We start from the raw sequence: 27,034 nt of genomic DNA, 5'->3' as shown, positions 1-27,034 counted from the left end.
ATCGTCATGTCATTTTAAGTCGATCTAGCCATGTCCGTCCGTCTGTCCGTCCGTCCCCCTGTCTATCGAAAGCACGCTAACTTTCGAAGGAGTAAAGCTAGACGCTTGAAATTTTGCATGAATACTTCTTATTAGTGAAGAAAGGTTGCGATTGTAAGGCCATATCGATCCCTATTTTGATATAGCTGCCCTATAAGCCGATCTTGGGTCTTGAATTCTTGAGCAACTAGACGACGCAATTCTCGTTCGCTTGACTAAAATTTTGCACGTAATGTTCTGGTATCACTTCCAACAACTGCGCTAAATATGGTTCAAATGGGATCATAACCTGATATAGCTCCATAAAAACCGATCTTGGGTATTGACTTCTTGAGCCTCTAGAGAGCGCAATTCCCGTACGATTTGACTGTAATTGTGCGCTGGCTGATGTTTTAATATCATGTCCAACAACTGTGCTTATTCCGGTTTAAATCGGTTCAAAACCTGATATAGCTGTCCTATAAGTCGATCTTGGATCTTGACTTCTTGAGCCTCTAGAGGGCGCAATTCTTATACAATTTGGCTGAAAATTAGCATGAGTTGTTTTGTTATGATTTTCAATGTTTGCGCTAAGTATGGCGCAAATCAGTGCATAACCTGATATAGCTGCCATATAAACCGACCTGGGATCTTGATTTCTTGAGCCTCTAAAAGGCGCAATTCTCATCCGATTTGGCTGAAATTTTGCAAGAGATGTTTTGTTATAACTTCCACCAACCGTGTCAAATATTGTTATAATTGGTCCGTAACTTGATATAGCTGCCATATAAACCGATCTGGGATCTTGACTTCTTGAGCATCTAGAGCATGTAGAGTTCACAATTATTATCCGATTTGGCTGCAATTTTGTACAACGACTTCTCTCATGAACTTCAACATACGTGTCGTTTATGGTTTGAATCGGTCTATAGTCTGATACAGCTCCTATATAAACCAATCTCCCTATTTTATTTCTTAAGCCCTTAAGGGCGCAATTTTTATTCGAATTGGCTAAATTTTACACAACGACTTCTACTATGGTCTCCAACATTCAGTTCAATTATGGTCCGAATCGGACGATAACTTGATATTATATCTCCAATATCATAGCAATTGTTTCCTTTTATCTTACTTTACTTTACTTTAATTGGCTATGACAGAATATTTGTTTCATTAGCCGAACGTAAATAGAATAGCGTTCCAAGCGCCTCGATCTGCTGCGCTCATTCTAAAATCTCTGACACCAAGATTCGAGGTGTCTCCCACCACTTGATCTTTCCATCGGGCTTTTGGTCTTCCCGGTTTGCGTGTACCACCGTGTTTGGATTCAAAATACTTCTTTGCTGGAGCTTCTTCATCCATTCTGACAACATGACCTAGCCAACGCAGCCGTTGTATTTTGATGCGTGTAACTATGCTATCGTCGTCATACAGCTCATAACAGCCCATACAGCTCGTGGTTCATACGTCGCCTATATTCTACGTTAACGCAAACTGGTCCATATATTTTACGAAGAATCTTTCTCTCAAATACTCCAACACTGCCTCATCTGCTTTCACAAGTACCCATGCTTCAGAACCATATAACAGCACGGGTAGTATCAGTGTCTTGTAAAATGTAGTCTTCGTGTGTCGAGAGATGGCCTTGTTTTTAAACTGCTTACTTAGTCCAAAGTAGCATCTGTTTGCCAGTATTATTCTTCGCTTTATCTCAAAACTGGTGTCATTCGTTTCGGTTACGGCGGTTCCGCGGTAGATAAAGTTACTGACTGTCTCAAAGTTGTGGTACCCAACTTTCTCCATATTCTTTATCTGCTCGGTTGTGCAAGGCTTTTTGGGAGTTGAAACCATCCATAAGATACGACGAAATGGATGGTTTCCTTTTATCATATGTTTGCCTAAAGAGGGATACCGGGAAAAGAACTCGACAAATGTGATCCATGGTGGAGGGTATATTAGATCAGGCCCGGCCGAAATTAGCACGCTTTTACTAGTTGATAATATTTATATACCCTACGCCACTACTGCGGTATAGGGTATTATAACTTCGTGCATTTGTTTGTAACATCCAGAAGGAAGAGAGATAGACCCATTGATAAGTACACCGATCCACTCAGAATCACTTTCTGCTTGGATTTAGCTATGTCCGTCTGTCCATGTTAATTTGTATACAAAGTACAGGTCGCAGTTTCCATCCGATCATCTTAAAATTTGTTACAGGCATGTTTTTCAGCCTAGAGACGACGCCAATTGAAATTGGAAAAAATCGGTTCAGATTTAGATATAGCTCTCATATATATGTTCGTCCGATTTGCAGTAATTGTGCAATAAAATGGTAATTGTTCAACCGATTCTCTCGAAATTTTGCAGAAGGGATTTTTTTATGACTCTCGAAATTACTGGTGAATTTCATAGAAATCGGTTCATATTTAGATATAGCTCTCATATATATATATACTGCTCGATTTTCACTTCTAGAGTCACGGCAAGCTTATTTATCGACCAATCTTCCCAAAACTTTGTACAACGCTTTCGTCGACGTCATTTACAATATCTATAAAGTTTGCTCGAAATCGGTTTAGATTTAGATATAGCTGGCAGTAATATTGCAATAAAGTGGTTGTTTGCTAACCGATTCTCTTGAAATTCGGCAGGAAGGTTTTTATGACTCTCGATATTACTGGTGAATTTCATAGAAATCGGTTCAGATTTAGATATAGCTCTCATATATATATCGCCTGATTTTCACTTCTAGAGTCACGGCAAGCTCATTTACTTACCAAAAAACTTTGGTCAGTAAAAACTTTCACAAAACTTTGTACAACTCTTTCTGCGACGACTTTCTATGAAGTTTGCTCGAAATCAGTTCAAATTTAGATATAGTTCTCATATATATGTTCGTCCGATTTTGAGAAATATTGCAAAGGAGTGCTCATTTGTTGAAGGATTCTCGCAAAATTTGACAGCAAAGATTTTCTAATGACTTTCGACATTACTGGTGAATTACGTAGAAATCGGTTCAGATTTAAATATAGCTGCCATATATATATCGCCAGATTTTCACTTTTATGGTGACTGCAAGCGCATTCATTGGCCAATTTGGCCAAAATTTTGTACAGCGTTTTCTTCGACTACTACCACAATATCTAAGAAGTTTGCTCGAAATCGGTTTAGATTTAGATATAGCTGTCAGATATGTATTTCGCCCGATTTTCACTTTTAGAGTCATTGCAAGCGCATTATTGGGCAATATTTCCAAAATTGTGCACAACTCTTCCCGCTATGCCTCTTTCCAAATACCTTTCCTTACTGGTTAGTAAATTACAAAGTTAAAATTTATTTTTTTTTAAGACATAGACATTATTTTATTTTTGTAAAAAAAATGCCATAAATAAAATTTTTATAGAAAATTTTTTCAGTGTTTTGATTTTCATAAAGGTTTCCAAGAAATCTATAAAGCTGGCCACACTTCCTTCGTTAGTGTTGAAGGTGTTGGTATCATTGGAATTCTATGTGCGATTCTCTATCTGGCATGCGAAGAGCATAAGTGTCTCCTCCATTATGGCTCCTTCAAGCGTCGTTGTTGTCATCACACATAAAAGTGATACATTATCATTTGGTTTTGTGGCAAATGCCACAGTTAAAACATCGTTTGTCAATAATCCGGTTAGTGAGTGTGGCACAGACAGACAAGACATTCATTCGATGATGGGGAGTGTGTAATTGGCTGTTCTTGTCACTGCGAGTATGAAGTATTTAAATGTCAAACATCCACACATGATAATATCTTTGTGATAGCAAGAGTTCATGGCTTTTGCAAAGTAACCTTGAATTGATTGTTCATGCTGACTATTTTTAGCCAATGCATATGACTTCATTGGTTAAAGGTAATTGGATTATTTGAGAATGAGATTAACAATAATTTGTAAATGAGTAATTGGCATTTTTTAACATATATGAAATATAAGAAAATAATAATTTTGAGATCATTTAATTGTTGAGTAAAATGTCGCACAGTGGGATGAAATAGAAAACAAGTAAAAATGTACTAAGTTAGGCCGGAACGAAACTTGGGTAGCCAAGCAAACGCAAAATACTTTCAGCATTTGCTCACTGCTGCATGATTGATTGCTGCTGTACTGGTTCGTTCGAAGGTACTGATACCTGTTTTTGGCTGGAAGGTTTGATCGGTATGACGAGCTCAGCCCACAGACTTTGGTGAAGTCGAATTCTCAGGTATCCGATTTAGATCGTATCTCAGTGGAAATACACGCATTCTCTGACGCATCCCAAGCAGTAATGTGTGCATGCGTATATATCCGATGCTAGACTCCTGCAACTATTGTCTTCTCTAACCTGCTTGTTGCGAGAAGTAAAGCAGCATTGCTGAAACCCATCTGCCTGCCTCGATTTGAGCTCAATGGGGCACTTTTCCTGCCTAAACTCGTCAATTGCCATTTGAACATCGGTGGCAACTCTCTTTGGACAAACTCCTCGATAGTATTTGGTTGGTTGACAAAGTCACCATGGACATGGGAGAATCGACGCGGCGAATCGGACGTCCAAAATACATGATCTCTTAACCGGGGGACATGGCGATATGCTAAAAATATACCCTTACTAGCTGCACGGGGCCCGTTCCGCTGAGCCATCTTTTACTTTATATGGAACGAAATTATCCTTTGCATATTTATTTTTGTCAATTCAAGAGCTTTGATAATCATTATTCGTCTATAATTCGCTCTGAGGGTTTATGGTCATTTATGATCGAAGCCCTATATTCTCATGTGATTTTTGGTAATGGGAAGTGCCCAAGGGAGGTGGTTGGTAGGCTTAGGGGTGGTGTGGACCCCCAGAAACGTGGTCCTGTGAGTGGGTATGAATTTCGTGCCCTACACCCAAATTCCTTTCATTTGAGCTCCAAATTGCCATGATCGGTAGATATGTATGGGTGTTTGTGGGGTGAGGTGGTCGCCCAGACACTTAGCCCTGAAAAAATATTAGTATCTTGGTTTACCTTAAAAACCATTTTTAAACCCCATATTGCCATTGGTTTAAGGGGAGTTTATGGGATGAGGCGTCCCCCAAAACACATGGCCCCAAAATTGTTTATTAAATTCGTTTTTATACCCACCACCGACGGATGGGGGTATATTCATTTTGTCATTCCGTTTGCAACACATCGAAATATCCATTTCCGACCCTATAAAGTATATATATTCTTGATCAGCGTAAAAATCTAAGACGATCTAGACATGTCCGTCCGTCTGTCCGTCTGTCTGTTGAAATCTCGCTACAGTCTTCAAAAATAGAGATATTGAGCTGAAACTTTGCACAGATTCAGATCGGTTTATTTTTAGATATAGCTACTAAAAAGGCCAATAGTTTGTTATATACAATTGAACAATGACTTTAACTTATTAGTATTTGGTACAAATATATAGCTGCTATGGGGCATAAGGTATGAGTTTTGCACCGGATTTTGACTAAAGGTGGTTTACATATATATCCGAGGTGGTGGGTATCCAAAGTTCGGCCCGGCCGAACTTAACGCCTTTTTACTTGTTAAATCTCAAATACCTTTCATTTGAGCCACATATTGGCATGGTTGAAAAATGTTTTCCCTTTGGGGCTGTTTTGGGGGAAGGGGCGGTGCCCCAAACACATGGTCCCACTTTTGGATATCAGATTCGCATTATACTCCCAAATACCCATATTGCTTCGGTCAGTAAATAATTGCTGTTTGTGGGTTGTTTTTGGGGAAAGGACAGACACCCAGGAAATAGGTTCCGAAAAATGGTTGTCAATTTCGTGCTCAACTCCCCAATACCCTTCACTTGAGCTCCACCTTGACATGGTCGGTAAATATGTCCGATTTAGGGGTGTTTTGGGGAGCGAGGTGGTCGCCCAAACACTTAGACCTATAAATATATCAGAAATTTGCTCTACTCTCAAATATCATTTATTTGAACCTCATATTGCCATTGACCTCAAAATTGGATATCAAATGCGTTTGCTAATCTCAAATCCCTTTTATTCAAAGAGTCAGAAAATATGTCCGGTTTGGGGTATGGGCCCTTAAAACTATCAATATCGAGCTCAACTCTCTTTAAAACCCAAATTCTAATTGTGAGCAAATACGTCCTATTTGCGGGTTGGATGTCGGTTAGAGAGTTAATCCCGAATGTTGATATCACATTCGTAATCTACTCCCAGTTACCTTTAATTTGAGCCCCATATTTCCATAGTCGAGAAACATGACCGTTTTGGGGGCGGCCACTCAGTGACTTGGTCCTGCAAATATTGGGTTGCCCAAAAAGTAATTGCGGATTTTTCATAAAGTCGGCGTTGACAAATTTTTTGATCGATTGTGACTCTGTAATTGCATTCTTTCTTCTGTCAGTTATCAGCTGTTACTTTTAGCTTGCTTTAGAAAAAAAGTGTAAAACAAGTATATTTGATTTAAGTTCATTCTAAGTCTTATTAAAAATGCATTTACTTTCTTTTAAAAAATCCGCAATTACTTTTTGGGCAACCCAATAAATATCAGATTCTCCTTCTACTCTAAAATATCTCTAATTTGAGCACCATATTGCAATGATCAGCAAATACGTCCTATTTGGGTTGTTTTATGGAGTTGGGGTGGCCAATAAATACTTTTCCCGAATATTGATATCAGATTCGTACTTTACTCCCAAAGACTTTTCATTTGAGCCCCATATTGCTATGGTCGTAAATTTGTCCCCTTTGGGGGGTGTTTTGGGGAAGGGGTGGATCCCCAAAAACTTGGTCCCACATTTGGATATCAAATTCGTAATCTATTCGCAAATATGGCAATATTTGTGTCCCATATTGAGATTGTCAGTAAATATGTCCGATTTAGGGGGGTTTTGGGGGTTGGGGTGGTCCCCCAAACACTTGGTCCGATAATTGGATATCAGATATGTTTTCTAATCTTAAATACCTTTCATTTGAGTCCCATATTGTCGTGATTGGTCTAAATATATATATGGTAGGTTTTGGGGGTGGGGCGCCTCCCCTAGGTACCCGATCCGAAATTTGGATACCAAATTTTTGTTTGTAGGTTACTATAAGAGAGCACACACAATTTCGCACCACCCATCTCCGAGATCTGGCGTTTCTGAAAATTACGATATCAAAAAATGTAGCACCCTATTTTCACCACGGGTTCATTATGCAGACATCAGTAAAAATTTCAAGAAAATCGGTTCAGCCGTTTCTGAGTCTATAAGGAACACACAAACAAACAAACAAACTGATAAACACATAAAAAAGATAACTGAGTTTGTGTTTTTATTATCTTCTAGCAATCAAGTTGGGAATTGACAGAGGTATGAATACCCTCAAGAAGTCATATCGGGATATCGGTACTTAGAGGAGCCTATAACATCATATTAACCGATTCAGATAACACTTGGAACTAATGTTGTGAGTCGTAAGATAGGTTTTAGGGTCAATTTCCAATCAAATCAGGGAAAAATTTTGACTTTTAGGGGATCTAGAAGTCAAAAACAGAGATCGGTTTATATGGGAGAATGGCATGAATGCTGAAAGTCATAACACAAGTTTTTTTCTTCTAAATTTCAGCCAAATCGGATCAAAATTGAGGCTTATAGACGGTCAAGAAGTCAAAACCGGGAATCAGCTTATATGGGGGCTATATCTGTTTATGGACCGATTCGGATAAAACTTGGCAAGGATGTTGAAAGTCATAACTCAAATTCATGTTCCAAATTACAGCCAAATCGGATGAAAATTGAGGCTTCTAAGGTCTCAAGAAATTAAATCAAGCGATCGGGGGCTATATCAGTTTAAAGACCAGCTAGGATCCGACTAGGATCCAAATTTCTTCCAAATTGGAAGAAATTTGAGGCTTCTGGGCGCTCAAGAAGTCAAACCGGGGGATCGGTTTATATGGGGGCTATATTTGTTTAAAGACCGATTCAGATCATACTTGGCATGGTAGTCGTAACACAGGTCCTTGTTCCAAATTTCAGCTAAATCGAATGAAAATTGAAGCCTCTAGGCGTTCAAGAAGTCAAAACAGGGAAACGGTTTATATGGGGGCTATATCTGTTTATGGACCTATTCAGATAAAACTAGGCATGGATGTTGGAAGTCATAACTCAAGTCTTTGTGCAAAATTTCAGTCAAATCGACTGAAAACTGAAGCTTCTAGGCGCTCTGGAATTCAAAACCGGGGATTGGTTTATAAAGGGGCTCTATTTGTTTATGGACCGATTCGGATCATACTTGGATGGCATGGCGGATTGGCATGGATGCTGGAAGTCATAACGCAAGTCTTTGTCTCCAAATCGGATAAAATTAAATACTGGGTGTCAATGATACTCGAGATGACAAGGCGATTTATTGGCGCCCTCAAATAACCAATGGCCAACATCAGCGTCTGTTCCGAGGTAAGGCGAGGCTGGGGGCGAGCGTCGGATCTTCGAGCAAGCGGCTCGCCACAACGAGGGATACATGTACAATCCCACAAAACCCATGCGGTTGGAGCGCTGGGCCAGTAACCCGCCCCCGGTAAACTATGTGAACTACTATGAGAAACAAAGGAATGTCCGCCATCTCTATAGAGAAGGTGCAGTATACGCGCTGGTGGATGTATTAGAGAAGTACATGACAGATATTACAGCCTTACAGGAAATGCGATGGACTGGGAATGGCGTCACTACAACACCAAACGGTGACGAACTATACTATAGCTGCCATAACACGAGGCTGTGGATTTGTGATTAGTCGGAGACTGAAATACCTTCTCTCCAGCTTTACTCCGGTGGATGAGAGGCTAGCCACAATCCACATAAAAGCCAAATTCTTCAACATCCGCCTTATTTATATCCATGACCCGACGGAAGATAAAGACTAGCAGACCAAGGATATTTTCTACCGCTGTCCCGTCCATGATAATAAAATCGTTCTGGGAGATTTAATGCGAAGTTAAGGAAGGAAGACATTTTTAGTCCAACAGTCGGAAACTTTAGCCTCCACGAGATAACGTCCAGTAATGGGTTGAGGCTGATAGATTTCGCCGCGGCAAAAAAACATGGTAATTAGTAGCACCAGATTTCAACATAAAAATATTCACAAAGTCACATGGCTGCCATCCAATAAAAATACGAGGAACCAAATTGATCACGTTGTGATAGATGGAAGGCATTCATCCAGCGTGTTAGATGTACGATCGATCCGTGAAGCGAATATAGGTTCGGATCATTACCTTGTTGCAGCAAAGGTTCGCACCCGTTTGAACATGGCGAGGAAAATACCATCTGACACTGCACGGAAGCTGGACATTGAAAAGCTGTAGACACAACAAATGGCAGCGGCATACTCCACTCGACTGACCCAACTGCTTGATGAAAGCACTTTTCCGATGATGTAATGGCGCAGTGGCAAACTATTGCCCACTTCATGGAATATGCCGCGAAATCTGTACTTGGGTATCGCAAGCCTCCTTCAAGAAACTCATGGTACGACCAAGAGTGTCGAGATGCTACTGAAGCCAAGAATGCGGCATATAGAGCAACCCCGCAATCAGTAGCAACGCCAGATGAAGGAGAAGTATCGGGAGAAAAGAAGAGAGGAGAAACGTCTATACCGCAGAAAGAAAAAGGAAATGGAAAGACGTGAGTGTGAGCGAATTGAAATGTACAGGAGTCAGAATGAAGTACGGAAACCGGAAAACCGGAAACCGATGGCTTTGGTGCAGGCACATCCTCCTGCAGAGACAAAGAAGGAAATCTGGTAACTGACACAGATAACATGCTGAGTATATGGAAAGAACATTTTATCTAACTGCTAGTGTCCGCCGTTGGCGGCGAAGAGAATACTGCAGAACCAATCCCTGATGATGGTATAGAATGTTTACCTCCTAGTCAGAATGAGGTCCAAGTAGCAGTGATCCGACTAAAGAACAACAAGGCAGCAGGAGCCGATGGGTTACACACTTAACTATTTAAGACCGGAAGCGACACACTGATAAGGCGTATGTATCAGCTTATCTGCGCAATCTGGCTAGAAGAACGCAGACCCGACGATTGGAACCTCAGCATGCTCTATGTCCCGTACACATGAAAGGAGACCGGAAGTAGTAACTGCAGCCTTTGAAAGAATCGAAAGAGAGTCAGTGAAAATGAGTTTGGAAGTAAATGGAGATTAAATGAAATGAATGGTTTCAACTCCCAAAAAGCCTTGCACAACCGAACAGATAAAGAAAATGGAGAAAGATGGGAACCACAACTTTGAGATAGTCAGCAACTTTATCTACCTCGGCACCGCCGTAACCGAAATGAATGACACCAGTTTTGAGATAAAGCGAAGATTTATACTGGCAAACAGGTCCAAATCGGTCCAGAACATGATATAGCTCCCATATATATATATATATATCTATCTCCCGATTTGACTTTTTGAGCCCTTACATTTTTATCCGATTTTTCTGAACTTTTGCATATAGTGTTCTGTTGTGACTCTCAACAACGGCGCAAAGTACGGTCCAATTCGGTCTATAACTAGATATAGCTCTCATATTTTAGCAGAATCCATGGTGGTGGGTTCCTAATATTCGGCCCGGGCGAACTTAGCACGCTTTTACTTGTAAATTGTCAGTTTGTTTTTGACAGATAAAAATGTTAGTCGTGTTTTGGTGTGCTCTGCGATTTTTTACTATTCGAAAACTGTATTCTGTTTTGTATTACCAAAAAGCGTGTTTCGTTAGCTTTAGTCAAGGATTAGAAAAATTGGAAACAAGTAAAAAGGCATTTAGTACGGCCGGGCCGAACTTTGGATACCCACCACCTCGGGTATATTTGTAAATAATCTTTCGTCACAATCCGGTGAAAATTTGATAACTTATGCACCCAAATTCGACACGAACATCGAGTGGTATAATATATATGTCACTATTCAATTTTGTAAAACAAAATATTGGTCTTTTTGACAGATATATCCAATTATAAACTGATCTGAACCATATTAAGGTTAGATATCGTGAAGCTCAGAAAAACTCACTGTTTAAAATTTCAGCGAATTAGGGTACTAAATAAAGTTTTAATGGGCTTCAGTACCCTTATCGGCAGATCGGTTTATGTGGTAGCTATATCTAAATATAGTCTGATCAGAACCATATTTAGGTCGAAAATCAGGATGCTAAAAATAACGCATTGTTTCAAATTTTTGCGAAATCGGTAAAAAAAAAAAATAAATTTTTTTTTGGGCTTCAGAACCTTTATCGGCAGGTGGGTATATATGACAGCTATATCTAAATATAGTCCGAACTGTACCATATTCGGGTCGGATGTTGGGAGGCTTAAAACTCCGAACTATTCCAAATTTCAGCAATATCGGATAAAAATTAAAGCTTTTATGGCCTTCAGACCCTTTATCGCGAGATCGCCAGCTATATCTAAATATAGCCCGATTTGAACCATACTCTCTCTACTCTTTGTTTTAAATTTCAGCGAAATCGTGTAATAAATAAAGCTTTTATGGGCTTCAGGCTCTTTATCGGCAGATTGGTCTATATGGCAGCTATATCTAAATAAAGTCCGATCTGGACCATATTTGGGTCAGATGTCGGGAGGCCTTAAACTACTTAAATCGGATAAAAAAATGAAGCATTAATGGGCATTAGACCCTTTATCGGCAGATTGGTCTAGCAGCTATATCTAAATATGGTCCGATTTGGTCCGTTCAAAAACTTAAACAGCGTGCATCAAAAAGACGTATCTGTGCCAAATTTCTGCTCAATATCTCAATTTTTAAAGGCTGTAGAGTGATTACAACAGACTGACGGACAGACACACGGACATCTTAGAATTTTACGACGATCCGAAATTTGTATACTTGGTAGCATCGGAAATTGATATTTGCATGTGTTGCAAACGGAATGACTAAATGAATATACCTTTATCCTACGGTGGTGGGTATAAAAATATGTGAGGGAGATTATTTTGAAGGGGACCATATACAATAGTTATTGATGAATAAATAAATGATTTCTGAAAAAATTTAAAATAACGATTATTTTTGACCCGACCTTCCATAAATCCCTTTCAGGGTACGCTATACAGGTTTTATTGTTAGCAAAGGTTTGTGGTCCTTTGAAGGTTAATCTTGGACGAGTGCTGGCCTACCTTAACCGTAGATAAAACCACGTTACAAGCATATTTGCGCTTTCAATTTTCAACCCCTATTGAATATGCTGAAGATTACAAATTAATAACTAATTAAAAAAAATCGCCCCCTTTAGTCAGTCAACATTGTTTCATATATTTAATTAATTGCCTATAATGATGCATAATCGACATTTTATTATGCAATCATGATTCTATTAAAACACGCATACTCGAAAGTTTTTTTTTTGTGCCACACGAGTTATGGCGATAGCGAAATGAAAAAAAAACTTGAATATGAATAAATTTGTTAGCAGTCGTCACAATCATACAGCAGTGGTCACAAATATGTAGTAATCATATATTAAGCCGTAGATAAGTAAATTAGATTAACTCGAATAACATTATGGATACTAAATCAATATTTAGGCAATTCATTGTGGAGATTATATACAATGCTCAGCCATCAGTAATGGTATGATTATTGTGTGCTGTAATAATATGTGAACAACAATTTTTTTAACTTTTCACCGATGGATAATCATTTTATAATTCCATTTGCAACATATCGGAACTATATATCAATCGTGTCAAGTACGGACTCAATCGGTCCATAGCCTAATACAGCTTCTATATAAACCGATCTTCCCATTTGACATCTTGAGCCCCTGGAAGGGAAGAAGCAATTGTTATCCGATTAGTTTTGGACGGAGAGTTTTATGACTTCCAACAACTATGCCAAGTACGGTTTCAATCGGTCAATATCGCTACCATATTAGCCGACCTCCAGATTTGTCTTTTACGGCACCTAGAATCTTCAATTTGTGCCTGACTCTACTCCCAAATGTAAGATTCGTGCTCTTTTTTCAAACACATTTCATATGAGCCACATGATGGCATGATCAGTAAATAAGTTGTGTTTGAGGATGGGGTGACCCCAGGCCTTTGTCCCGAAAATGAACATCAATTTCCCGAAAATCAATCAATTTCCACCCCCAATAGCTTTTATGTAATAGGAAGGTGTTTTGGAGTGGAGCGGCTTCACAAAAGCATGGCTGTTTATTGCCGTAATTGGTCTATATATCCATTTGTCGGGTTTTGGGCGGCCCTCGCGGCACCCGCTATGGTTGGCTGAAATGCCCATTTGGGGGTGGGGCGACCTCCCATTAATTTGACTTAATTTATATGCCATATTTGTAAGCTACTGCCGATTACTTTTCATTTGAGTACCATATTGATAGGAACATCGTATATCTGTTTAGAGGAATTTTGGGGTTGCGGCAGCCCGCTGGGTACTTGGATCCAAAATTTAATATGATATTCGTTTTCTAGTCTCCAATACCATTCATTTGATACCCATATTGTGCCTATCAGTCCACTTTTGATTTTGGATGGCGTTTTTGGGTAAGGGAGAGGGTCCGCCACAATCCGATATCTAAAATTTTTTTAACCTATGTTTCCTTCCACAAAAACTTACACAATCTGTGAAAGTTTTAAGAAAATCGGTTCAGCCGTTTTTGATTCTACGGAACAAACAAAAAAACCGAGTCTCATATAGTCATGATGGGTCTTAAGCCCATTTAGGGCGCTTTTGAGTGGTGGGTTATCCCCTACACTTCAATTTTGTGTGCCAGATTCCTAATCTACTCCCGAATACCTTTAATTTGAGCCTCATATTGATATGGACGTTCAATTTCTATGCTTTTAGGAAGTTTTGTGTTAATATGAAATTCGTTGTCTACTCCTGAATACCTTTCATTTGAGTCCCATATTGACCAGATTGGTAAACTTTTTATCTTTGAGTAGAACTTTTGGGGTAAAGGGGGAGGGTCCGTTCCCCTTTCGATATCAACAAATTTATAGCCTATGTTTCCCTCCAGACCTACATAGCCTGTGAAAATTTCAAGGGTATCGGCTCAACCATTTTTGAGCTATACGGAACCAACCAACAAACCGACAAACAAACACAAATTGATTTTTATATAAAAAATATTTTCACTTACAACTCAAAATTTTGTCATTCAGTTGCAATAATGGACTTATCTCACTTTCACCATCATCACTTCCTATTATTGGCCGTTTACCGATATCCAAGAGATAATCTGTAATAATTACAACAACATTGATTAAATGAATATGTTGATAATTGCTTTTTAAAGGCTAATTGAAAATATCACCAAGCCTTCCATACTTGTTGACAATGCATGTATGGTGGACTGTGGTTATGCCACCCACACACACACACAAACAGAATCACACACGTAAACCCATAAAAAAGAGTATTGCAAGGGACACATGAAATGAATATAAATAAAGATAATAAATTCATGAAAATAAGTTGAATACATTGAATATGCATATGAGTGGGTGTGTGTGTATGCCGTTGTCCACGGATACACTGACGTCAATCAATAAAATAAAAATCGTAAGCCCCATATCACTTTCATTTGCCTTGTTTTGTTTTGCCAACATCCTATGGGGGACTACCAACAAAGACTTCTTATTACCTACCGCTGTGTTGTAATAAAAGCAGGCAGGCAGTAGAAGAACAGCACAACAATGGGGTAAAGGATATTCACAAACCTTTGCCAACAGACAGCATAATAATGAGATGTGTTGCCTTAAAGGATAAACAGAAACCCTTATGAAAAGTGTTGTTAAAATGAGAGATGCCAACAAAAAGGCATTTTGTCGGTCTGCTGTTTTTATTTATGATGAATTAAAAAAGTAATAGAGACCGATATCCATTTTTCATAATCTACATAAATATTTCACTAACACTCACATAGTTGACATGCACATTAGGGTGGGTCAATTTTTTGGATTATTTATTTTTACCATTTTCATTTAGTAAAATACATAAGAGAATTTCGTGATGATTGAATTAAAAAATGGGACCTCCACCGAATAAGGATGATCGAGAGACCGGTTTACATGCAAGCTATATCCGGTTATAGACTGATTTGGGCCATATTTGGCACAGTTGTTGGAAGTCATAACAACACACCATATCACATGAAAAATGTCTGCCTAGTCGGACAAAAAGTGCGACTTGTAAGGACTCAAGAAGTTAAATCGGGAGATCGGTTTATATGGGAGCCAACAACAAACAAAACAAAAAATTTTGCCCATGAACATTCCACTAAGGAACAGAGGCAAACTTCTCACATATCAATGAGTGCAGTCCGATTCAAGCTTAAGCTCAATGATAAGGGGCCTCCTTTTTATAGCCGAGTCCGAACGGCGTGCCGCAGTGCGACACCTCTTTGGAGAGAAATTTTACATGGCATAGTACCTCACAAATGTTGCCAGCATTAGGAGGGAAAAAACAGCGCTGAAAATTTTTTCTGATGGTCTCGCCAGGATTCGAACCCAGGCGTTCAGCGTCATAGGCGGACATGCTAACCTCTGCGCTACGGTGGCCTCCATATCTGATAAAATACTGATTTGGGCCGTATTTGGCACAGTTGTTGGATGTTATAACAAAATACTACTTGCAAAATTTTAGCCAAATCGGACAAAAATTTCGGCTTGTAAGGGCTCAAGAAGTCAAATCGGGCGATGGGTTTATATGGGAGCTTATATCAGGTTATCGATCGATATGAACCGTACTTAACACAGTTGTTGGAAGTCAGCCAAATCGGTCAAAAATTGCGACTTCTATGGGTATAGGAAGTCAAATCGGGCGATCGGTTTATATGGGAGCGATTTGGTTATGGGACGATTTGAATCGTACTTAGCACAGTTGTTGGAAGACATAACAGAACATCACATACAAAATTTCAGCCAAATCGGACAAATATTGCGGCTTCCAGTGGCTCAAGAAGTCAAATCGGGAGATGGGTTTATATGGGAGCTATATCAGGTTATTGAGCGATTTGAACCGTATTTAACAGAGCTGTTGGAGGTCGTAACAGAACTTTATACGCAAAATTTCAGCCAAATCGGACAAAAATTGTGGCTTCCAGGGGCTCAAGAAGTCCAATTGGGGGCTCGGTTTATATGGAAGCTACATTAAGTTATAGACCGATTTGGACCGTATTAAGCCTGGTTGTTGGAAGTCATAACAGAACACCACACACAAAATTTCAGCCAAATCGCACAAAAATTGCGGCTTCCAGGGGCTCAAGAAGTCCAATTGGGGGCTCGGTTTATATGGAAGCTACATTAAGTTATAGACCGATTTGGACCGTATTAAGCCTGGTTGTTGGAAGTCATAACAGAACACCACATGCAAAATTTCAGCCAAATCGCACAAAAATTGCGGCTTCCTGTGGCTCAAGAAGTCAAATCGGAAGATCTGTTGATATGGGAGCTATATCTAAATCTAAACCGATATGGCCCATTTGCAATCCCCAACGACTTACACCAATATTAAGAAACATTTTTTACTACCTTCTGCTGAGTCAGAGTCGAGATAATTTCGACTCCGGGCAAAATTGCATATCTCTGACTCCGCGGCCCTGGTCCGAACGGCGTACCGCAGTGCGATAGCTCTTTGGGAAGAAATTTTTACATGGCATAGTACATTACAAATGTCTCCAGGATAGGGGTGTGATAACCACCGCTGAAAATTTGTTCTGATGTTCTCACCAGGATTCGAACCGAGGCGATCAGCATCCTAGGTGAAATGCTAACCTCTGCGCTACGATGGTCTCCGAACGGACAGACGTTAGGGAAGAAAAACACCGACTGCCGAACATTGCCATGGATGTTCAGGTGTTTCGTTCGGGTTTAGATGATAAGTTTGTTACAGTAGGACAATGCCGTTAATATCGAGAAGCTAGATTTTGACTTTAGACCCATGGTTTCTTGGACAAAGGTTTTAGAGCTCGATGCAGGTTTTAATTTTGATTTTGTTAAACTTTTTTTTGGTCCACACAAATTGAACCACCCCAATGCACACATTCTCAATCACATATGCTCAGGGGCGTAGCAATGAATATTTCTACATGTCGTCACAATTGGATGAAAATGCGCATTTGAGACTCTAGGACCTTAAAATGGAAGATCGTTCTACATGGAAGCTCTTTCATATTCAAGTATGGTTCTGAGCATCTTCGGCACGAACATCGAGGTTCCTTTCGATGTTGTTTTTGTTGTTTTTCCCTTTCCCAGAAAAGGGAAAAACTGTTAAGTCGAGGACTTTCATTGGTCCTGCCGCTAGAGCCAGGAAGAGTGATCAGGAGAACGTTCTCCCGGCATGGGTATGTCACTCAAATGACAAGCCCAATCCAGGGAACAAGATAAAAGATACAAGACTGATAAAAAAGTCGTGTGTCTGACTGGTTGCTGACTGGCTGACTGATCTTCGCCCAGCCCAAACGGCTAAAGATAGAATCATGAAATTTTGCTGGATTTGGTGATTTTCGTACCTTTAGGTACTAAAAAGTACCAAAAAGTATGAGATGGAACATGCTTGCCCAGCGCGAACGGAAAGGGCTAGAATGATGTTTTTGGGCTCAAATTAAATAGGCTATAATGGAAAACATTTCGGAAAATCGTACCGGAAGTGGGAGATATAGTACGTTTGGTTCCGCAATTGGTACCTTTTGGTACTTTCTTCGTGAATTGAACTAGAGCTCTGAATTTTTGAACTTAGGTACACTTTGGCAACCATAATTGGGTGACTATAAGACTTTTTGGAAATTTGTACATTTAGGTACTATAAAAAGTACCAAAAAGGTACGAAATTGACTTTTGAATTGAAATTTGAGTTAAAAGACATCTGATACAAAGGGATGAGGGTAAAAAGAAAAAATGGTAAAATAGTACTGGTGACGGGAGGAAAAGTACATTTAGTACCGCAATTGGTACCATTTAGTACTTTTATTACAGATGGAGCTAGAGGTCGCAAATTTGGCATGTAACTACAACTAGGAAATATATGATGGGTGACTATGATTTTCTTACAATTCGTAAATTTTGGTACCAATATCGGTACCATTTGGTACTTTCTGTGCAGATGGAGCAAGAGGGCTGAACTTTGGGATATAGGGTAAACTTAGATATATATGATAGCCGACTAAATGATTTTTTCACAATTGTAACATGTTGGTACCAAAATTGGTACTATTTGGTACATTCTTTGTATATGGAACTATAGGTCCGAAATGTGGAATGTAGGTACAACTAAGAAATAAATGATGGATGACTAAATGATCGATTCAAAATTCGTACATTTTGTTACCAAAATTGGTTCTATTTTGTACTTTTTATTCAGATGGATCTTGAGGTCTGTAATTTGGCATGTAGGTACACCTAAGAAAAATAATGATAGGTGACTAAAAATATATTTAAAATTCGTACATTTTGGTACCATTTGGTACTTTCTTGCAGATGGACCTAGAGGTCTGAGATTTGGAATGTGGGTACAACTAAGAAATAAATTATGAATGACTAAATGATCTATTCAAAATTCGTACATTTTAGTACCAAAATTGGTACTATTTTGTACATTCTGTTCGGATGGAGATGGAGGTCTGAAATTTGGAATGTGGGTACAACTAAGAAATAAATTATGGATGACTAAATGATCTATTCAAAATTCATACATTTTAGTACCAAAATTGTGCTTTTTTGTACTTTCTGTTCAGATAAATCTTAAGGTCTGTAATTTGGCTTGTAGGTACACCTAAGAAAAATAATGATAGGTGACTAAAAATCTATTTAAAATTCGTACATTTTGGAACCATTTGGTATTTTCTGTTCAGATTGAGCTAGAGGTCCGATATTTGGAATGTGGGTACAACTGCTCGGATGGGTCTTGTGGTCTGAAATGTGGCATGTAGGTACAACTAAGAAATAAATAATGGGTAGCTAAATAATATATTCATACATTTTGGTGCCAAAACTGGTATCATTTGGTACTTTCTGTTTAGATGGAGCTAGAGGTCCGATATTTGGGATGTGTGTACAATTAAGAAATAAATTATGGATGACTAAATGATCTATTCAAAATTCATACATTTTAGTACCAAAATTGGTACCATTTTGCACTATCTGTTCGGATGAATCTTGAGGTCTGAAATTTGGCATGTAGGTATAACTAAGAAATAAATAATTGGTAGCTGAATGATCTATTCATACATTTTGGTACCAAAATTGGTACCATTTGGTACTTTCTTGCAGATGGAGCTGGAGGTCTGAAATATTGGCATCTGGGCTGGTACAGGAATGAAATAGATAATGGGTGACTAAATGATACATTCAAAATTCGTACATTTTGGTACCAAAAAGTGGAATCTACGTACTAAAACATACAAAATGGTACTTTCTTTACAAATTGAGCTAAAGTGCTCAAAATGTCAATTCATTTATACCTTGACATTATATATAGGTCGACTTAATGATTTTATTATTGTTATTCTTGTAAAGTAATGATTATTGTTATTCTTGGTACTTTTTGGTACTTTCTTTACAGAAGGGGACCGATTTCTGAAATTGTATACGCAATTATTACAACACTTCATAATCTTATAAACTAAGTGCCTACCTAGGCTTTTGGGTGTCCTACACTAAAAAGGAGTATCAAACAGGAGGGTAGCGAAATGGATCACCGGGATGCCAGTATGTGTATATTCAATGCAAAAATTAAAATTTTTCCACGAATATTCCATTAAGAAACAGGGGCATACTTTTCACATATCGATGAGTGCTGACCTATTGAAGTTTAAGCCCAATGATGAGGGACCTCCTCTTTATAGCCTAGACCGACTACAGTACGATACCTCTTTGGGAAGAAGTTTTTATATGGCATAGAAAATACATCACAAATGTAGCCAGCATTAGGAGGGGATAACAACCACAGAAAACTTTTTTTCTCGCCAGGATTCGAACCCAAGGGTTCAGCGTCAAAGGCGGACATGCTAACCTCTGCGCTACGTTGGCCTCTAATGCAAACAACTAAAAATGGTCCACTTCACCCATCTCTGAGATATCGGTGTCCCTTTTAGACACCGAAATATAAAGGCACCCTCCTCTTCATCCTCAAACAACTAAAAATTGCCCATTTCACCCATCTCTGAGATATCGGTGTCCCTTTTAGACACCGAAATATAAAGGCACCCTCCTCTTCATCCTCATTTTACGAGTAATACAGTAGCATTAGAGAAAGTTATATCTTCATATTGGACCTCTCAAAATCTGAACCAACATCCATTTCTACGCCCATGCCTCTACTCGACATATATTTTGTGCATAATGACGCTTTCCTTTTTGCAAAAAAATAAAAACAAAAAACATCACATGAATGCCATATTTTACAATGGAACAGAAAGTGTAAAGCATATAAAACCCCAAAAAATATGAAAACTCATCTAAAAATAACAGAAGCAAAAAAAACAAGTAAAAGCGTGCTAAGTTCGGCCGGGCCGAATCTTATATACCCTCCACCATGGATCGCATATGTCGAGTTCTTTTCCCGGCATCTCTTCTTAGGCAAAAAAAGGATATAAGAAAAGATTTGCTCTGCTATTAGAGCGATATCAAGATATGGTCCGGTTTGGACCACAATTAAATTATATGTTGGAGACCTGTGTAAAATGTCAGCCAATTCGAAGAAGAATTGCGCCCTTTGTGGGCTCAAGAAGTTAAATAGAGAGATCGATTTATATGGGAGCTATATCAGGCTATAAACCGATTCAAACCGATAAACACGTATGTTAATGGTCATGAGAGAATCCTTCGTACAAAATTTCAGGCAAATCGGATAATAATTGCGACCTCTAGAGGCTCAAGAAGTCAAGATCCCAGATCGGTTTATATGGCAGCTATATAAGGTTATGAACCGATTTGAACCATATTTGGCACAGTTGTTGGATATCATAACAAAATACTACGTGCCAAAACTCATTCAAATTGGATAAGAATTGCGCCCTCTAGAGGCTCAAGAAGTCAAGACCCAAGATCGGTTTATATGACAGCTATATCAGGTTATGAACCGATTTGAACCATACTTGGCACAGTTGTTGGATATCGTAACAAAACACGTCGTGCAAAATTTCATTCCAATCGAATAAGAATTGCGCACTCTAGAGGCTCAAGAAGTCAAGACCCAAGATCGGTTTATATGGCAGCTATATCAGGTTATGGACCGATTTGAACCATACTTATCGCAGTTGTTGGATGTCATAACAAAACACGTCGTACAAAATTTCATCCCAATCGGATAAGAATTGCGCACTCTAGAGGCTCAAGAAGTCAAGACCCAAGATCGGTTTATATGGCAGCTATATCAAAACATGGACCGATATGGCCCATTTACAATACCAACCGACCTACACTAATAAGAAGTATTTGTGCAAAATTTCAAGCGGCTAGCTTTACTCCTTCGGAAGTTAGCGTGCTTTCGACAGACAGACGGACGGACGGACGGACGGACAGACGGACGGACATGGCTAGATCGACATAAAATTTCACGACGATCAAGAATATATATACTTTATGGGGTCTCAGTCGAATATTTCGAGTAGTTACAAACAGAATGACGAAATTAGTATACCCCCCATCTTATGGTGGAGGGTATAAAAAATTCATAAAAAGGATGCCAACTGGCATGAACACAAATTCACAATTCATGTTGGTTGGGTTGTTATTTCTCCCGTTTAGATGTTGTTGTTGTTTTCGGTGTTTACTCATCATTTAGGTGAATGTTAAAAAAAGTTTTTTTTTTGTTTTTGGTGTACATCTTAGTGTTGTTGCTGTTGTTGTTTTGAATTAATATATTGTATTCGTTGGAACAGAGAAACAAAGTTGTACTTCATTCGTTTTGCCGAATGTTACTGCTGGTGTTGTTGTTGTTGTTGTTAACCAACAACAGTGAAAAACAGAGAAGAAGCATCCAACTCTCATCTAAAACAACAACAGCAGCAGCATATGTTGATGATCATAATGCTAATGTCGATGGTGTTGGCGGAATTAAAAATTTTAACATTATTTTTGAAGTAAACTGAGGGAGAGAGTAAGAGCGAGCGAGTGAATGAGCAGGAGAGGGAATTGTGTATATATTACTGTGGTATGGTGCCAAGTTAACTGGAAAATAATGATTTTTTAAAATGTGAAGGCAAAAAAAAAGAAAAAATTATTTATCCTAAATTAGCCTAAAATTAAATAAAGCAAATGTAACCATAAGTTTTGGGTGAATTATATGCAAAATACTTAATGACCAGAGTAAGGAAAAGAAAAGGAGAATTTGGGCATTTCTAAAGCCCTACCTAAAGGTTAGCTAATTTATTTGAGGTATAGAAGTTTTTAGATATTATATTGAAAACGTTAGCAATTTAATTTCCAGCAGCGGGTTATGCTCACAGACTTATATATCGCGGCCTACAAAACAAGGAACAACAAGTGAAAAAGTATTTATAAGGCTGAAGTTGGACAGCCGAACAAAAATTGAAGAAAACATAGACTCTTTGGATGATCAGAACTGCAATATGTAGTAGGGCATCCATGTTTCTCATACTTACGTTAGTTAGGTGGTAAGTTAGCGCTTACAAAGTTGGTTAAAATGAGTTACATACGTACCTGAAATTAGAATAAGAAATCAATGTTAAATATAAAAGTGAATTTTTCAAGTTTTTGCCTATTAGGGCTAAGATCATTAAATTTTACAATCATTGTTTGTTTCTCTTTAGAGACGAGCTCAATGATCGGAGTCGCAAATGGAAAAGGAAAGCCAAAGATAGCAACACAAACCAACCACTATGGGACGCGTTTCTTCCTTGGTTGGAAGATTTTTCAAGGGCCGTGCGTTGGTATGTTGTGTTTGATTCGTATTAATAGCGAAAAAGCATCTATGATACAATTACCACATTAATTAAGCTCGAAAACCCTGCTTATTAGCTGTACTTTTCCCAATGCATGTATTTTTGTGTAATGGCAGGCATTCTGCCTGTGTCAAATTACACATGAATTTGCGCATCTGTTGGAAGTTGCTTTGATGGCTCGACCGGTTAAAGTTATTTTTAATCAAAACTTTGAAATTTTTTTATAATATAAACTAATTTTTTTTGCTTTTCTAGATTTAACAAGTAAAAAGGCGTTAAGTTCGACCGGGCCGAACTTTGGATACCCACCACCTCGGGTATATATGTGAACAACCTTTCGTCAATATCCAGTGAAAAATGCATACCCTATGCCCCACAGCAGCTATATAGACATATCAAACGATTTAGACCAAATGCTTATAAGTACAAGTCATTGTTCTATATGGCAGCTATATCCAAATCTGGTTCGATCTGAGCCAAATTGAAGACCAACATCGAAGAGCCCAACACACCTCACAGCCCCAAATTTCGGCGACATCGGACAATAAATGCGCTTTTTATGGGCCCAAAACCTTAAATCGAGAGATCGGTCTATATGGCAGCTATATCCAAATCTGGACCGATCTGGGCCAAAATGACGAAAAATGTTGAAGGGCTCAACACAACTCACTGTCCCAAATTTCAGCAAAATCGGATAATAAATGTGGCTTTTATGGACCTAAGACCCTAAATCGGAGGATCGGTCTATATGGCAGATATATCCAAATTTGGACCGATCTGAGCCAAATTGACGAAGGATGTCGAAGGGTCTAACGCAACTCACTGTCCCAAATTTCAGCAAAATCGGATAATATATGAGGCTATTATGGGCCTAAGACCGGTCGATCGGTCTATATGGGGGCTATATCAATATATAGTCCGATATAGCCCATCTTCGAACTTAACCTGCTTATGGACAAAAAAAGGGTATGTGCAAAATTTCAGCTCAATATCGCTATTTTTAAAGACTGTAGCGTGATTTCAACAGACAGACGGACGGACATGTCTAGATCTTCATATGACGAAGTGTGACGAGGAAAGTCGCTGCTAGCTCGTTTTCCTTCCCACATACTCTGTGTCAATGCAACATGGTGCCATTTAGATTTAAGTATACATTAGTGTCTTGAACTATAGAATTTTATTTTGTTAAATGAATTATTGGAGTACAATGAAAACCTAACCTGTTTTGCCGCAAACCTGATTTTAGTCTATTTTGCATTTTGTCAAAGCATTGACCCATGGTAATTGTCGAAGGGAATATAGGCAACAACACCACACAAGAGTAAGTTTAAGCGTTGAGAAATGTGCGCAACAGATAAACACTGGCCTTAGCAACAGAGTAATTTTGTGTAAACAAGAGTATAAAAAGGGCAAAGCCGACTTGGAAAGGGACTGTCAAGTGTGGAGTGTAATTGTGGCAGTATCCAGTTAAGTGGAGTGAAAAAGACTTTAGTGTGCTGAGCATGTAGATTAACATGGTCGCCAGTGTTTTACCCGGTGTCCACTAGACATAGGAGTCGCGGAGCCAGTGAACACGCGAACCGTCACCCCGTGATCTCGAGCCGTCCCACGCCGTGAGTGAATCTCGGCTCCGGAACCAACATAGCCAGCACCTCGCATTTGTCCTCCAGACATAAGAGCCGCTGAGCCCGAGAATGCACCCATGTGACGTCTGCCTGTGACCATCACCCCGTGCCGTATTACTGCCGTGAGTGAATCACGTCTCTGAAACCAACCTAGACAGCACCTCGCCTTTGTCCTTCAGACATAAGAGCTACTGAGATCGCAAATACTCCCACGTGCCGTCTGTCCACGATCATCACCCCGTGACTTAGTGCCGTATTCCCGCCGTGAGTGAATCGCGTGTCTGAAGCCAACATAGCCAGCATCTCACATTTGTCCTCCAAACATAAGAGCCGCTGAGCCCGCGAATACACCCACGTGCCGTCTGGCTATGTCCATTACCTCGTGACTTAGTGCCGTATTCCCGCCGTGAGTGAATCTCGTGTTCGAAATTTGTCTTCCAGACATAAGAGCCGCTGAGCCCACGAATACACCCACGTGCCGTCTGCCTACGACCATCACCCCGAGACCATCCGTACCGTGGGTGAACCATGTCTCTGAAACTAACATAGCCAGCACCTTGCCTTTGTCCTTCAGACATAAGGGCCGCTGAGTCCGCGAAAGCACCCACGTGCCGTCTGTCTACGACCTTCACCCCGTGAGTTAGCCCCGTGTCCACGCCGTGAGTAAACCACGTCACCGAGACAACCGCAGCCAGCGCCTCCCCTTTGTCCTTCCAAAACAAGAGCCGCTGAACCCGTGAACACCCATTCGTGCCAAGAGTCTACAACCACTAGCCTGTAAATTCGTGTCGTGCCCGCGCCGTGAGCGAATACTTTCTTCGGGAGAAACATAGCCAGCACAACTCCTTCGCCTCTCTGACGTAAGAGCCGCTGAGCCCGTGAGCGCACACTCGTGCCATTGACCTGCGACCGCCTCACCGTGACTTAGAGGCATATCCACGCCGTAATCGAATCACGTCTCCAGAATTGACGAGAATTTCACTATCCGCAACCTGTTGATGCTCGCAGCTAAGTTTATCGTGACAGCAATGAACACCACACAGATTGGACCTCAATGTTTCGGCCTGTGTGGTGCATAGTGACATGGGGGGGTTAATATCCGAAAACTCTTTCTAACCTTGCCTAAACGATTTCATAATAACTCCCACAACCATATATTGGCCTATCTGAATCATATTTGCGTAAGGCACTGTGCGCTTTTTACGTCTGCAGTAGGATGTCCAGTACGAAGTGGTGGGCAATCGTGAGATCAGTACTCACCTATGGAGCACTGGTATGGTGGAAGGCCGTGAAGAAGCGGACACATACGTGGGAGTTCGAGAAGGTCCAGAGACTGGTGTTTGTCGGAGTCAAAGGGGCACTGAGATCCGCACCACAGGCAGGCCTGGAGGCAATGCTGGATATGCAGCCCATTTAGGCCTATATTTAGAACTGCGCCGCCAAGATCGCTCTTAAAGCTATATGAGCTCGGAATGCTAAAGGAGGATGTTTGCGTTCACAGTTCGATTATGGATGTTATAGATTCGGAGGGTAGACTGCAACCCATTTAGGCCTATATTCGGAACTGCGCCGCCAAGGTCGGCCTTAGGCTGAGAGAGCTCGGCATGCTGAACGAAGACAATTGCAGCCACTGGACTCTGGGTGTTATGGATGCGTAGACTGAGGAGTATTTCCGCCTACCTGGCACCAGTGGCAACTGGAATGAGGGCATTCGCGATTCGATTTCCTGAGAGGGATGATGAATGGAGGGCGACTGCTGTACTTGAGTAGGATGAGACCTCGATCTAAACAGATGGCTTCAAGATGGAATCAGGGACTGGATTGGGGGTCTACTCTGACCCACTCAATGTCGTTATGTCTCAGAGATTGCCAGGCGAGTGTATGGCTGCTGCAGTGTCAGCTAAGGAAACTCTGTTAAGGGATTTACCGCCCTCGAAACTCAGAATTTATGTGGATAGTATGGCGGCACTCAAGGCCTTAGGGTCGAGGACGAAGAGGTCGCGATGCGGGGCGTATCGTTTGGAGTCCCTGGATAGGCTCTGGGCCCACGATGTGACGCTGTGGTAGCTAAGGAAGCTCTGTTAAGGGATTTACCGCCCTCGAAACTCAGAATTTATGTCGATTGTATGGCGGCACTCAAGATCTTAGGGTCGAGGATGGTGAGACCGAGATGCGTGGCGGATTGTTTGGAGTAGGAGTCCCTGGATAGGCTCCGGGCCCAAGATGTGACGCTGTGGCAGCTAAGGAAACTCTGTTAAGCGATTTACCGCCCTCGAAACTCAGAATTTATGTGGATAGTATGGCGGCACTCAAGGCCTTAGGGTCGAGGATGATGGTGGCGGATTGTTTGGAGTCCCTGAATAGGCTCCAGGCTCACGATGTGACGCTGACATGAGTTCCCGGGCATGAGGGGATTCCAGGGAATGAAAGGGCGGACAGATGTGCTAAGAGTCGTTCGTCGGCGCCGAGCGGA

The 27,034-nt window shown here is 40.2% G+C and overlaps 1 protein-coding gene across 3 annotated transcripts in view; it reads right to left on the bottom strand.

Annotated features, from left to right (window-relative positions):
- The window catches only part of LOC106082119 (octopamine receptor beta-1R), a 353,347-nt gene that overhangs the window by 143,305 nt on the left and 183,008 nt on the right, over positions 1-27,034 (bottom strand). Inside the window, exon 1 of one of the 3 annotated variants that reach the window (XM_059362045.1) lies at positions 22,637-22,682. The exons of the other annotated variants lie outside the window; for them this stretch is intronic. The gene's annotated coding sequence lies outside the window, so the exon portion shown is untranslated. Of the gene's footprint in view, positions 1-22,636; positions 22,683-27,034 lie in introns of those variants that run through there. 3 annotated transcript variants of the gene reach the window in all.

Source organism: Stomoxys calcitrans, chromosome 2 (assembly GCF_963082655.1).
Source record: "Stomoxys calcitrans chromosome 2, idStoCalc2.1, whole genome shotgun sequence".
NCBI classification, from domain to species: Eukaryota; Metazoa; Arthropoda; class Insecta; order Diptera; family Muscidae; genus Stomoxys; species Stomoxys calcitrans.
This window is presented reverse-complemented; position numbering and strand designations above follow the sequence as displayed.